Source organism: Hibiscus syriacus, unplaced genomic scaffold (assembly GCF_006381635.1).
Source record: "Hibiscus syriacus cultivar Baekdansim isolate YM2019G1 unplaced genomic scaffold, ASM638163v2 tig00110271_pilon, whole genome shotgun sequence".
NCBI lineage: Eukaryota > Viridiplantae > Streptophyta > Magnoliopsida > Malvales > Malvaceae > Hibiscus > Hibiscus syriacus.
In genome coordinates this window covers 458,715-475,227 of record NW_024062657.1, presented here as the reverse complement: position 1 = coordinate 475,227, position 16,513 = coordinate 458,715, and the positions used below count along the sequence as shown (strand labels likewise).

At 32.1% G+C, this 16,513-nt stretch overlaps 1 pseudogene; it reads left to right on the top strand.

Annotated features, from left to right (window-relative positions):
• LOC120115744 overlaps positions 1-16,513 on the top strand; it is a 54,734-nt pseudogene that overhangs the window by 30,308 nt on the left and 7,913 nt on the right.

Below are 16,513 nucleotides of genomic sequence, written 5' to 3'. Positions count from 1 at the left end.
TTATTTAATATTATTTCTAAATCAAATAAATAAATAATAATATACAAAATATTCTATCAAAAGAATATGGATTTAACTTATTCTATAATCTTCTACATCTCACTTCAACCAATCATTGAGTCGTAAGACCTACTCAACCTAAATTCTAATACCAAAAAAATGTAATATCTCAAACCCGATCACCACAAGATGGGCCTAAGGTGACATATTGAGTTATCGAAAAAACCATCAAATTAAAAAAAAAATTCACTTTCAAATCATAATATGGGTTAAACAAAATACGACATCCATAACAATTATAAATATTTGAACAAATACGAAGCTCTGTGATAATTTAATTTAAACCAAAATAATACAAACTCAGAGTTTACAAACCAAATACATAAATAAAGGTCATATGAATACACATAATCACTAAAGTAAATAGTATCGTACTTTGAAACAGTGGTGCTAGAGTCCTGCTGCGACAATGCTCCTCGGTCAAGCACAAGAAACTAACATTCGAATAGTAACATCAGAACGTTGAGCTTTACAAAACTCAATGGTACATGTATATTATAATATACTACTTTTAGTTCATAAGCACAAGCATTCTAAGCAGTATAAGCTGGAAGAAAAAGTCTAAACATACAATGTTATCAATAAAGAATTTCATGTTAAATACTAATAGTCTGTGCTCTACATGATAGAGTACTCATTTTTCCTAACTGACTTCACTTAGCTTCAGTTGCCATTCGATGAGATAAAATGTTATTTATCAAATTTCAGTCTTCTACCTATTAATGTCATCACATATTGTTTAGACTATAGATTTAGGGTTTACACCCACATTAACAATAACTCAATGAACTATTGGTTTTATCTAACCTCACGTAACATGTAAGTCACACATCAATTACATCCATAGACACAATGTTAGCTCCCTATATTACAATAGCATTTTATGTACTCAACATGAAAGGGGAATTCGGTTTCACACATACATCGCTACAATTCTCAACAATCAATCAACATACAAATGGTCATCCAATGCTATCATAACAATCAGGAATAAACCGTAAAGGGGGAACACAGTCTCATATATGCCTGAATCAAATTCTCACTCACAATATATATCACTAGCCCGTGCCGCCATAACATTCAGGCTAAACATCATGGATATCCAGCAAATAATCATCACACATAGTCACAACATGCTTGAGTACTCATAAGCCTTAAATTTTAACCATTGGCTTAAAAGGCAAACAAAAGGTAACTCAGCTACTTAGACATCATTTCAAACATAATTAAGTGAAGACATTTTCTCTCTCATCATTACATAACTCATTCTCTCAAAACATTATACAAAGACGATTTAGTCTTTTAGTAACTTATAATGTATTAAGGCATTAAGCATTATCATTGACCACATGATACATTATTCGATAGCACATTATTTAGTTTTGATGTTGATCATTCATTAATGAATAATTGTTCACATTTAATTCCATTTTTCTCATAGTTTATTTAATAGACTTGAGAGGTGGCTTTTGTTGTGGAATTCGGGTTAATTTCCACCAATAATAACAAATTCACCTTGAAAACTATTATTTAGGTGACTAGTGTGAAAACGATTATACTAAAAATCACCCCAAGGTAGATTCCCAGGAAAGAGGAGGGGTCACAATGGTCCCTCTTAAAATCCACTTTTCTTATACATAACTACCAAGACAAGTATTTTTAATAGGACAATAATTAACAACAACTATACCCGACAATAGCTATTAAATAGACATAAAGAGAACACCAAAATTTAACGAGGTTAGGCCAAAATTATGCCTACCTCCTCGAACACTACTAAAATAATATTTCACTAATAGACAAAATATTACAAAGAGAGAAAGAGTACAAATAGCCTTTAATAGTGAAGAAGGCTTATATTTGTGGAATGCTAAACTAAGGAGGAGGAGGAGGGCTCTATTTATAACAAAATAATTTCCCCTCCTCCTTATACACAACCAATGTGGGATTTTGCCAAAAAACCAACAAATCTCCACCTTGGCAAATTCCACACACATCTCTTAAAAATCCAATCTTCAGTAGTGTCTGCAAATTCATCTTTCAATTTGTAACAATATTGACCAAGTCTAAACAATGTTTAAACTTAACCGCAGTTACCATTTTTGTCAACATATCAGCAGGATTCTCAGTGGTTCGAATCTTCTGGATTATGACTCCACATTCTTCTAGAATCTCTCGTACAAAGTGTATCGAACATTGATAAGTTTTGTCCTTGCATGGTAAACCTGGTTCTTTGCTAAATGAATAGCACTCTGACTGTCACAATGCACTTTGATGTGCTTCTGTTCTATTCCCAATTTACCAAGCAACCCATGAAGCCAAATTGCCTCATTCACAGCCTCTGTAACTGTCATATACTCTGCCTCTGTAGTAGACAAAGCCACTGTTGACTGTAAGGTGGACTTCCAACTGACTGGTGCCTTTGCAAATGTAAACACATTACCAGTATTTGATCGACGCTTTTCCAAATCACCTGTATAGTCTAAATCACAATATCCAACTACACACTGACCATCTTGTTTGTCCTGCTGAAAGACCAAACCAACATCTACGGTGTTCAGAATATACCGCATAATCCATTTCACAGCTTGCCAATGCTCCTTTCCAGGATCATGCATATACCTGCTCACAACCCCAACTGCCTATGAAATATCGAGTCTTGTACACACCATTGCATACATCAAGCTACCAACAACACTTGCATACGGAACCTTTGACATGTATTCCCGTTCTGCATCATCCTTAGGTGACATGGATGCACCGAGCTTGAAATGAGGAGCAAGAGGTGTACTAACTGGTTTTGACTTCTCATTCATACCAAAACATTTTAGTACCTTCCTCAAATATTCTTTCTGAGACAGACAAAGCCTCCCCAATTTCTTATCCCTTGATATCTCCATGCCTAGAATCTTCTTCGCTTCACCAAGATCCTTCATCTCAAACTCCCTGTTCAATTGAGTCTTTAGTTTCGCAATTTCTATCTGACTCCTGGAAGCTATCAGCATATCATCAACATAAAGAAGAAGATATATATAGGATCCATCTTATAGCTTGCGTAAATACACACAATGATCATATTTGCTTCTTGTGTACTTCTGCCCTATCATAAACTTGTCAAATTGCTTGTACCACTGCCTTGGAGATTACTTTAATCCGTACAACGATTTTTCTAATTTGCACACCATCCCTTCTTTTTCAGCAACTTTGAATCCATCTGGATGAGTCATGTAGATTTCCTCATCCAAGTCTCCATGTAAAAATGCAGTTTTTACATCCATCTGAACTAGTTCCAAATCCAACTGTGCTACTAAAGCCAACAAAATTCTGATGGAGGAATGTTTTATAACTGGAGAAAATACTTCATTATAATCAACTCCCTCCGTTTGAGCGTAGCCTTTAGCCACCAATCTTGCTTTGTAGCGGATTTTATTCTTGTCAGGAAATCCATCTTTCTTTGCATATACCCACTTGCACCCAATTGACTTCTTTCCCTTTGGAATACTAGCTAGTTTCCATGGCTGATTCTTTTGAAGGGATTGCATTTCTTCATTCATGGTGATCCTCCACTTTTTATGTTCTGAACTTTGGACTGCTTCATTAAAAGTGGCAGGAACGTCATTAATTGCAATTGGTGATGCAAAAGAGACCATATCAGCATAACGATTAGGTTGTCTAATGGTCCTCTTTCCCTTTCTGAGTGTAATTGATTCATGTTGTTGTGGAGGTTCTTGGGTCTGAACCTCTTCTTCATCTGACTCTTCTTATACCATAGGAGAGTCAACATCATTTTCTTTACTGGCTGGGTCAATTTTGCTTCCTTCAAACTTCACCTATTTGGGAGTTCCATCTGCCTGCTCTAATTTTTCTGAAGTCACCTTTCTCAACATGGTAGATTCATCAAAGGTAGCATCCATGCTGAAGATTATTTTCTTTGTTTCTGGACACCAAAGACGATAGCCTTTCACACCAGAGGTGATCCCCATAAAGATCGCCTTCTTTGCTCTTGGATCCAGCTTTGACTCCTTAACATGGTAGTATGCAGTGGAACCAAACACATGTAAGGAATCATAATCTGTAGCAAGTTCTCCAAACCATTTCTCTAATAGTATTTTACCACCAATAGCAGTCGATGGTAAGCGGTTGACAAGGTGACAAGCATAGACCAAAGCCTCAGCCCAAAATTCTTTGCCTAACCCAACATTAGACAACATACACTGAACCTTCTCCACTAATGTACGGTTCATACGCTCTGCCACCCCATTATGTTGTGGTATAGATCTGACAGTGAAATGTCTGATAATACCTTCTTCTTCACAGACTTTCAGAAATGGATCATTTTTGTACTCTCCACCATTGTATGTACGAAGACGTTTGATTTTTCTGCCTGTTTGAGTCTCTACCATCTTTTTCCATTTAAGGAAAAATCCTAACACCTCATCATTTGTCTTCATTGTATACATCCAAACTCTCTGGGAAAAATCATCAACAAAGGTGACATAATAGTGTGTTCCTACCAATGAAGTTGTCTTGGAAGGCCCCCATATATCTGAATGAACATAATCCAAAATACCTTTAGTATCATGGATTGCTATTCCAAATTTCACCCTCGTCTTCTTCCCTTTGATGCAATGCTCGCAAAAAGCTAATTTGCAAGCCCGAGCACCCTTCAATAATCCTTGATCTATCAGCAATTTCAAGGATTTTTCACCAACATGCCCCAAGTGCATATGCCATAACCTGGTTACTTCTGACTCCTGTTCATCAGTAGAAGCTGTCACTACTCCTGTCCCAACAATTGTACTACACAGAAAGTAATACACATTGTTTCTTTTCCGGATTCCCTTCATTATCACCAGTGCACCAGAGATAATACTCATAATCCCATCTTTTACCCTCACTTCTAAACCTTTTAACTCTAAGGTTCCCACAGAGATGAGATTTCTCATTAAATCTGGTACATAATGGACATTTGTTAAGGTTCTGATTGATCTATCCTAATTCCTCAAGCGAATTGAACCAATCCCAAGTGTGTCAAGAGGGGAATTATTTATTGTGTAGACAATTCCACTTTTTAGTTCTTTAAAATCAAAGAATCATTCTCTATTGGGGGTCATATGGTGGCTACAAACTGAATCTAACAGCCATGAACTGGAACAGCTGGTTGATGGCATAGCAGCGAATGCGAAATCTAAATCTGTATCATCATAGTCGACCATATTTGATTCTAAGACAGTCTTTCCCCTTTCAGGTTTGCCTTTATTCTTTAGTTTGGGACATTCTTTCTTCCAGTGCCCTTTTTCTCGATAAAAGGCACATTCATCTTTGCTCAATCTAGACTTTGACTTCGATCTCCCTCTCCTTCCTTTATTCTGACTCTTCGAACGGCCTCTAACAACAAGAGCTTCTGCTTCGAAACTTGTATTTTCTTGTTTGTCTTTCTTTCTCAATTCATAACTATACAAGGCATCAGTTACTTCACTGAGAGACACGTCAACCTTCCCATGAAGTAGAGTAGTTTCAAGATACTCAAACTCATCAGGAAGTGATCCCATCAATATCAGAGCCAGATCTTCATCTTCAAAAGTCACGTCCATATTCATCAGATCAGTCACCAACTGATTAAAGCTAGTAATGTGATCATTCATAGTGGTACATGGTACATAGTTCAAGCGGAACAATCTCTTTTTCATGTAGAGTTTGTTTTGACCGCTTTTCTTCAAATATTTCTCCTCCAGTGCCTTCCACAATTTACTTGTAGAAGTTTCCTTAGAAAATGCATACTTCTTCTCTCTAGAAAGACACGATCAAATAGTACCACATGTCAATCTATTGATCATCTTCCATTTTTTCTCCTCAACATCATCTGGTTTCTCTCCTTCAATAGCAATGTCTAGACCCTACTGAAATAGGGCATCTAGAACCTCACTTTTGCACATGTCGAAATGATCGGTGACATAAAAATTCTCCACTGCAAATCTAACATTTGTCACAACATTTCTTGCGGATGTTTTTGTGTCGTCTATCGTTTCTGCTATAAATTCTATTTAATAGCTATCAATGCGGAATGTCAATTACCCCAAGGAAATTTTTTCTGATGTGGAAGATCAGCCTAAGCCGCAACCACAGAGCATACTAAAATAAACCAAGAGCTCTGATACCAATTATTGCGGAATTCGGGTTAATTTCCACCAATAATAACAAATTCACCTTAAAAACTATTATCTAGGTGACTAGTGTGAAAATGATTGTACTAAAAATCACCCCAAGGTAGATTCCCAGGAAAGAGGAGGGGTCACAATGGTCCCTCTTAAAATCCACTTTCCTTAGACAAAACTACCAAGACAAGTAATTTTAATAGGACAATAATTAACAACAACTATACCCGATAATAGCTATTAAATAGACATAAAGAGAACACCAAAATTTAACGAGGTTAGGCCAAAATTATGCCTACCTCCTCGAACACTACTAAAATAATATTTCCCTAATATAGGAAATATTACAAAGAGAGAAAGAGTACAAATAGCCTTTAATAGTGGAGAGGCTTATATTAGTGGGATGCTAAACTAAGGACGAGGAGGGCTCTATTTATAACAAAAGAATTTCCCCTCCTCCGTATACACAACCAATGTGGGATTTTGCCAAAAAACCAATAGCTTACACATCATCAATTACTTATATTAAGTAAATTTATCTTGTACACATATATATGGAAAGCAAAGAACGACATACATTCTAGGACTAACTAGTGTCTATCCATGTTGCCACAGTGATATTGCTCGAAATCGACGCCTACTTTTGCCACAACAATGTTGCTGGGAAAATCATCCTAACATTGTCATGGAAAAATCCATTTACTTCAATTTGCATCTGCCTGCACCTACCAACCACAAAATCTTCCCACAAACAATTAAAAAGCAAAAATATATCTAACTAAGCCCATATCAAGCTCTCAAATGACATGTGATGAAATGTCAATATAATAATCTAAAAATGAAACTAAAACACTCAAGTACAAGCGATTAACTAAGTCTAAAGGCATGAATTGTAACTATTTTCAAGAGTTAACGTACACTCACAACACCAATTGTTGATGGAAGAAATGTGGTTATGGTGGATTTTGATGGTTCATTCCTTTTGATTTAGACGAAGAGTCACAGCCAGTGGTGCTGTCAATGAGGTAGAGCATATATGTTTTGAAGAAGATGTTGAATATTTGAATCGATTGAGAAAGAAAGTTCGTTCCTTCAATTTCGTATGATGGTTTATATATAAACACTCTTAGTATTGGTGTCAACCTTAGGGTGATGATGACTATTTGTAGGTCGACAAGGTGAATAAACATGGTTGTCACCGATGATAGGATTGATATCAATCAGGTCAAGAGACTGCAACTTTCATGAAGATATGAAACTTCAGAGGCTTCTAGGAATTTTGGAGGCCTCAATAGATGGAGGATTAGCAACAGAGTTACAATTTACAGAGGAAGTACAATAAATCTAGTAATATTCTCTTTGCCATATTCACATAATCATGGATGTTTAAGAATTTGTGTTAATGGAATAAATTTTAAAAAATATATTATTAGAAAATAGAAAAATATAGATAAAAATAAATTATTTAGAGAATAGGATGAATGGTACAATAGTAGGTAAATTCGTTGGCAATTAAGGATGATATTGGAAAAATCATCATCAGTTGGTGACGACTTTGCTCCAATATATCTTTTTTAATTTCGGGAGTAAATTGTAAGAAAATGAAAATATATAAATTAAAATGAGAATTTTAAGAGATTGTCCCTTCAAGGTGAAAAAGTGAGTTTAAAAATTATAATTTATGTATTTAAATTGTAATTATATTGTTAAACTTAAAAAGAAGATCATAACTTTGTGCTCAGTGTTTGATTGAGGTAATACCTTTTTAATCTACATAACTTTTCAAGAAAGCTGAAGGTGTCTTGTCACTATTTTCTTCCCTAAAAACATCGTTTTGACCTTTAATTTTGTTTTTTTAAAGTTTTTATCAATAAATTTAACTATAACTTCGTTCTTTTTTAATTCGTTGGATTTGAAAATCTGGTTCCTTCTTACATAAATATATTATTGTTTATAAGGATTTGATAGGTAACATTTTACTGTAAAAGAATCCAAAATTTTCATTTTGGTCCTTATAATTTGAATTTTGTTTCACTTTTGTCTATGTCGTTCAAAATAAAATTAAAACCAAATCAAACTCGACTTTCAACTTACAATGAAAATGGAAATATCGAAGACAAATTAGAAAAGAGCATATAATAAATTTTATACTAAGCTAAACACATAATTTCATTTTTAAACTTTTTAAAAAAGTTTATTTTAGATCACTTTAATGATCTTTCAAAATTTTACAATACAACTATAGTATAAATAAAAATATTTCTAATTTCCTTAAACTCGCCATTCCACTTAATGGAAAATTTCTACAAATTTTCATTTTATTTTTTTGACTTTCATTTGGGAGCAAAGTCGTTGGCCCCCTAGTTTCTTAAATAATTTCTTATGATCACTATTTCTCATTTGATATATTGATAGTGAAAATAATTATTTCACAAACAATTTTTTTAATTAATCATTGGTATCCGATCTATTGATTGACTAATTCAGATCGAGTATTACAAAGACGAGGGCGATCCTCCCAATTCAGTTTGCTCCATTCAAAAATGTCAAAGTTCGAACCCCTGATCTTACTTAAAGAATTTAGTGCCTCATCTCACTTGATCAACTGATTCTTGATTTTCACAAACGACTTTAAGATAATGATAAGTGTCTTTAAAGTGTATATTATTTTAACTAGTCTTTGAAGAATTTTTAAAAGAATTATTATTTGATACAGTGTTAACAAAAAATAATAATTTCACAATAATATTAAAATGATGACAAATATATTTTTAAATATATTTAAAAAAATTAAAAGTAAACAATAAGATGTTATAATGTTAAAATGTTTGTAAAATTACTATTTTTATTGATAATGTATTAAATAATATTCTTCTAAAGTTTAGAAAATAAATAAACATAATTTATCATTATCTTAAAATCGCGTGTTAAATTATCTTTCTCTTATCAATAGTGTACCAAATACTAATCATATATATATAACACATAATAATAGATTAATATCACTTATAAAGTTAATGTATTAAATAATTATTGTTTTTTTGATTAATGTAAGTTAAGTACAAAATAATATTTGTTTAAAGATAATTTTTAACCAAGTGACATTAAAAGCTCACACTCCTGGCATTCATGGTACTTAAATTGAGACCTCAAAAAATAACAATAATTAATTTACCACATAGGTAGCTTAGTTTTTGCATTAAATAATAATTATAAATAATATTATTTGATAAAAAATTAAAAATATGTTTTAACCGAAAAAGAATGTCAAAAGTAAAAACTTTCATACAAATAATTATATCAATGTAAATTATGAATGAAAATATATTATTTCGATATTTTTCAACTCTTTAATTGTTGACGATTAATTGTATAAAAATGTTGATAATTAATAAATGTATTATTTTTATGAATTAATCACTAGTATTTGATCTATTGATCGACTAATTAAATCGAATTTTACAGAAGTTCATTATGGGTGACCCTTCCAACTTAGTTTACTTCATTCGTAAACAACGAGGTTTGAATCCAGACCTTGTTGATAATATATGTATTATTACCCTATACATTGTCAATGAGAGAACAATTTTATATTTAATGTCACTGTTCAAATAATATCAAATGACATATTATTTATTTTTGGTAAGAGGATCGTTATTATTACTTGAGGTCCTAGCAGGGATAGAGTTCCCCTAGGGCCTAAAGGGATTCCGACTCTTGTAAAAATTTATATATTCGATAAATTTTGGTCTACTATTATTTTGATTCATGTAAAAATAATTATTTAAATTATAAAATACAAGAATTTATTAAATATATAAATAAGTAGGTATCAAACTAAAGATAGTAATCCCAAGTTCTCAAATATTTTGATCTAATAACAATTTTGGTCATTGTAAGTTTAAATATTAGACAAATATGTATTGTCTTCTGAATTTTAAATTTAAATATTTTGGCCCTGCCAATAAATCATTATATTTTTCTTTAAAAATTCAATATTTCAGCCCATGCCAATATTTAATCCTGACTCCGTCCCTAGGTCCTATGTTCGGTGATCACATATGTGATTGAGAATATTTGAACATATAATATCTTATATTTATCTCAAATGAATAAAAAAGTTTTATTCTTATCTAAAAATATTTATAAAATTATTATCTTTTATCGATAATATATTAAATAATAATCTTTAATATAATTCATTGTTATACTTAAATTTTGAAATTATGCAGGTATACTTATATTACACCCACATATTGCCCTTATAGAAGTTGCTAGCCGCAAATGTTGGAGTCGATTTAGACAGATTAACTCACGTTGTTAATTACAAGCTGATATTCAAAGTTTTAACGAATCTTGAAAAAGACGTTGACTGATTACCAGAAAGCAACATGCTAATTTTTAGAAGTTATTATATGGATGAAGTAGATATATAATTAAATTAGAAAGCGTAACTAACAATCAACTAGTCTAGTGGGATGAGATAATAGATTTATTAAACAAGATCAAATATTTGAATCTTAACATTTACAAAAGGAGTAAATTGGATTGGAAGCCAAAGGTGAAACACAAGAGGGAATGAACCCCAAAATTTTAAAAAATATATTATTTAGACCCTTACAATTTTCAAAAAATTTAATTGCCTCTCAATTTTTTTTAGAAATTCATAATAAACTTTAAAATTTTTTAATTTTCTTAATTAAATCTCCTCCTATAATTTTTAAAAAATCTCATTAAGCCTCTTAAAATTTCAAAAAATTTAGTTAAACCCTAATTTTTGTTTAGAAAAATATAAACTAAACCCTTCAAGATTTTTAAAAATTTTAACTTACTGAATTTTTTAAAGTTTTAAGTTGACCCTCAAACTCTATCATCAATAATTAGAGTGTAAGACGTAACTAATGCTTCAGCAAATTAAAACTTGACATCTCCCACAAAACCCACCTAAGGGAAAATAGGAACAAACGTAAAATCTTATGTTAAGGGGTGAACTTTTAAAATTTTAAGGAGAGAGCGAATTTATGAATTTCTAAAGAGACAAAGAAATATTATCAATAAACATTATAAACAAAATCTAAAATATATAAAATTTTTAAATTTTTAAGGAGTACAACAGTCCCACTCAATCTTTCTTTTTAATCATACAGTAGGGGAGGATACAAGATGGAGCCATAAGAACCCTAAATATAACAATCTTTAATGTCACGTCAATCCATTAAACATGAATTGGTTGGGATCATATTTGGTCCCAAGTGATCTCAATTTTCAAATCCCAAAGTACACTCCTCATCAATCCCTATCAAACTTGAAAGCCAGTGGTGCATGCCAGCAAAAATCTGGAAAAAATAATTGAAAACTGCATTTAATGTTTAGGGGCCAAGAGAACTCAGTGAGAGAGCATAATATTTTAGCATTAGGGGAAGGGAGCTGAGGTTACTCACATCTCATGCCCATGTAATTCGAAACCCTAGGTAAACTCCATAGATGAGGTCACTAATGTCTCATGCTAACGTAATTCCAAACCCTATGGATTGCGATTTTGATTATCGTGAAGTAGTTTTGTTTTGTTTTTTTATTAGTAATTATTTTAAAAAAATTTCAAATAGAGTTTCATACAATATAATTAATGCATATACAAATATGTTAGTTTATAATGTTTATAAAATTATGGATAAAGTACACAAAATGGTCCTCTAATTATAGGATACTATTTTGTTGAGTCCCTCAACTATTAAAAGTTACAAAATGGTCCCCTGACTATAGGGAGTTGCTTTGTTGAGTATCTCGACTATTAAAAGTTACAAAATGGTCACCGACTATTCATTATGTTCCAAATTCGTCCCTTTTCGTTAAAAAATTAACGGTAGTCTGAGCTAGACATTAGCTTGCTGAATGAGATACGATAAAATCTAATCTCATAATCTCAAACGACTATCATATCTTAGTGAACATGTTAAAGTCAAGCTCAGATGACCGTTTTTTTTTAACAAAAAATGATGAGTTTGGAGCACAATGAATAGCCAAATGACCATTTTGAAACTTTTAATATTCAATGAACTCAACAAAGCAACTCCCTAGAGTTGGGGGACCATTTTGTAACTTTTAATAGTCAGGGGACTCAACAAAAGAATATCCTACAGTCAGGGGACTATTTCTGTACTTTACTCTAAAATTAAAGTATATTGTTGAGATTTTGATAATCACATGATTAATCATATCATCCTACGTATAATTATAATAAAATTGAAATATTGATAATTATATTATATTAATCATGTTCATAAATATTCATATTCATGTAATTAATTATAAGTAATTCATATATATTATATAATTTTGACTATTTATATTATACTAAAATTATAATGTAATATAATATCATACTTAGTAGCATGTTAAATTATAACACATGTTTAGATAACTAGATTATTCTATATGTAATATAGCATTATACAATATAACAATTGTAAATTAAGTTCATGAAATTTATATACATATTATTAGTCATAAATAATACATAAAAATGTAACTTTCATTAGTCATATGGTATAGTATTATATAGATATAGTATATTATAATTTATAAAACTTCAAAATTGTTTGAATATGTCTAAGTTGGCCCGTCCAACTAGAATTAATCTGAAATAATTTAAATCTAGAAAATCTGAATCTAAGTAAATGCAAGGTCAATCTGATTTGATCTTAGAAAAAAATTGAATTTGAAAAAAAAAATCTGAAGACAATATATTTCAGATTCTCTTTCTCTTTCAGTTTGACTTTCAAGTTAACATGGTGGAGATTTTTCTTTACAGCCTCTAAATAACCGATCTCATGGACAAACTTTCTTTAGCTCTTCAAAAACTTGTCTTGACAATGGTGAGTCCTTAGCCAAAAAAAGAAACGCAATCAAACCTGCTGACCGCACCTTTTAGCATGGGAACATTAGGTTTTTTTAACATTACGTGACCGGAAGTAGCAGCGGATCCAGAACTATTTTTGAGGATGGACACACATTTGTTAACAATATAAAATTTTTGAAGGGGTAGGCACAAATAAAATTTCGGGGTGGACATCTTCAATAAAATAGATAACTAATAGAAGAAAATTCAAATTTCATAATGAATACGTATCCATCCTGAATAAGCTATAGATCCACGACTGATCAGAAAGGCTTCTAGATGGCTCAGTTTCGATTCATCCAAGGTTCAGAATGGCTGAAAATGGAGAACAATTAGAACAGGCTGAATACTTTTGTTTTGTCAAGCAAGATTGTTCTCTTGCTTCGTGGCTTCTCTTCGTAATGAACATGTTCGGCCACAATTGGTGGGTACCAACTTACGGTAGAGATATGAGCCAACCCCATGGGCATCTTTCTCAACAAAATCCACCACGCGAATCATACGTCTACATCATGTACATGTGCATAATTTTATGCTAGGTGCTAATTTTTGATACAAGAATATATTGTTGGTAAAAATACTGCTACAAAATGAAAATAGTAGCATTGACTAATGCAAATAATAAAAATTAAAACAAAGAAATTGAGTTATTGTGTCGTGTAAAAATTATTAGAAGCAATTTCATTTGGATTGGAGTAATCCCAAGAGTGGACGTTGCCTATCAAGGTTAACATATCCTTCCAAACCTCGCATACCCAAAATGAGAAAGTGGAGCCCGTTTATGTTGTTCACTTCGACAAGAAACTTTTTTCGAGAAGGAAATATTGAAACCATCAATTGTGTGTATCATTAGAGAGAAGAACTATCCCTTTTATAGAAATAGTAGTGGGGTACAATTGTCAAATGATAACTACCACTCCAACCACTCCCTAAATATGAGTAACCAACTCCTTATAATTACTATTCATTATTTGTATTACTTACAATCCCACTAATGCAATAAGTAGAGAATTTTGAATGTGAGAAAAGAGTAACAATACTAGTGAACATGTCTGAAACTAATAAATAGTGGAATGAGCAATTTTTCTCTTAACAAGTGAACGAATATGAAATTTGTTAAAATAAGAGTAAACTCACAACACACGACTAACTTCTTCATCAAGTAAGTTCCACGATAAATCAACAAATTTAGCCCATATACCTTGGGATGCTAGTAAGTGCTCTAGAAAGATCACTCAAAGTCTATCATAGAATGTGATTAATCCTTCACACTTCACTACAGCAAAATAGAGTTTTAGCGGCGTTTTTTAGTCTTATAGCGGCGTTTTTAAGCGCCGCTAAAAGTATTTGCGGCGATAGGAAAAACGCCGCAAGAAGCGCAGGCAAGCGCCGCTAAAGTTAGCGGCGTTTGAGAACAAAAAACGCCGCAATAGGTCAATATCTATTACGGCGTTTTTTGAACAAACGCCGCTAAAGGTCGATATCTATATCGGCGTTTTTGGAATAAACGCCGCAAAAAGTTATGAAACATAGCGGCGTTTTTAGAACAAACGCCGCAAAAGGTCAGACCTATAACGGCGTTTTTGGACACAAACGCCGCAAAAGGTCAGACCTATAACGGCGTTTGTGAACTCAAACGCCGCAAAAAGTCAGACCTATAGCGGCATTTTTGGATACAAACGCCGCTAATTACCTTTCTTTAGCTAATATTAATTGATTTTGCATATTTCATTTCTGCTATACATCACCTAAATTTATATCTAGCTTTATCTAATTAACAACAACCATATATTTTAATTAAGACAAAAAACATAAAGAAAAATACTTAACAATAAAATAAATTAAAGTTTTTTATGGAGAGAGAACCTTAAAAGACATTAAAGTACAAATGAGTTATAACTGAACCTCAAAGTGTAGATATACATGGATTTATTGTTCGATACATCCTCAATTTCACTAGCGTCATCATCATAACCTCCAGATATCCCTTCTAAAGCTACTTTGTTTCCCACTTCATTGGAATTTGTCATATTCATCGTCTTGACATCTTATTTAAAAGTATCATTTGACAGTGAATGATCTCTCCTCAATAGATTAAAAACAAATGGGAAACGTTGTGCCAGTCTATTGAAGAAGCCGCTTTTTGTTGAAGTTTGTTCTTCAAGATTACTGCAATTACAATAATTTAGATGAGACTAAGAAGAGAAGGAAACAACCAGCAGAACTTGCATTCATAACATACATGTGAGTGATTGAGAACTGAAAAAAGATGTTGCAACAAACAACAAAAACAGGAAGTCAGGAACCATGAAAACTAAAATAGAATCATGATGTACTTTATAAAACTTTCACATTTCGTTGAGTATAAAGAGTTTTTTTTAATGAGGTCTCCCATTTCTATAAAAAAAACAATTAAAAAGAAAATCAACGTACTTGTTTAACATGGCGGTAATATTGTTCCTTGCGTGAAAAAAGAGATCGATGTTATCCTGTAACTGTTTATAAAAGCTTTAATCAATAAGCCAACCTCGGAATACTGTAAGTGTTAACAAGAATCATACATGATAAGGCAATCACATACAAGTTTCGAAGAGCACTTTGCAAAAGAAGAATAAATAGAATCCATAACACTTCCTTTGAAAGATGAGTTCCACTTACAACAATACACAATGAAGAGCACGAATGCAGAAGTACATTTATATGCCACCTTATATCAGTTTGCAAATGAAGCTAAAAGTTTTGGACAACAATGCTAGATCCAAAATTTTTTGATCTTTAATAATTTCATCAGTGATGATTCTCATAGTCTCACTCTAAATCCATCAACACTAATCAATTAATAAAGGAATCATTATCACCTAAGTTAACCTCCTGAACTTTACTGCAAACACTTACATAACTTGCAGACTAAACATTAAAAAGTAGCATAAACAAGAAGGCATAGAATTCATCACAATAACACCTATCAATTACTGCATGGTTGCATATGATGATCAAAGAAAGGTTATGAACCAGGGAATGATACCTTGTATGCAGAAAGATTGGATGTGATTTGGCTAAGAGTTTGAGCATTTTGCTTCAAAATATGCATAATTGTACCGCATATTCCTAAGAACATACGACAAACAAGCAGATTAAACAACTAAACAATACGGCAGGCATAATTTGTAGATTAAACATTAAAACCTCGCGAGTAACTACAATAGGTTTTCCATTAAGTAAAACCTCACATAAACTAAAAAGAGAAGGGAAGAATAACATATAAAATTAAGGAAATAAATAAATAAATAAACAGAATTAGTTTGATAATTTCAAGGAAAATGGACACATGGTGTCTAAAGCCCAAATTAGAAGAAATTTACTTTAACAACACAAATAGACAAAGTTTGGCGTATGAAAC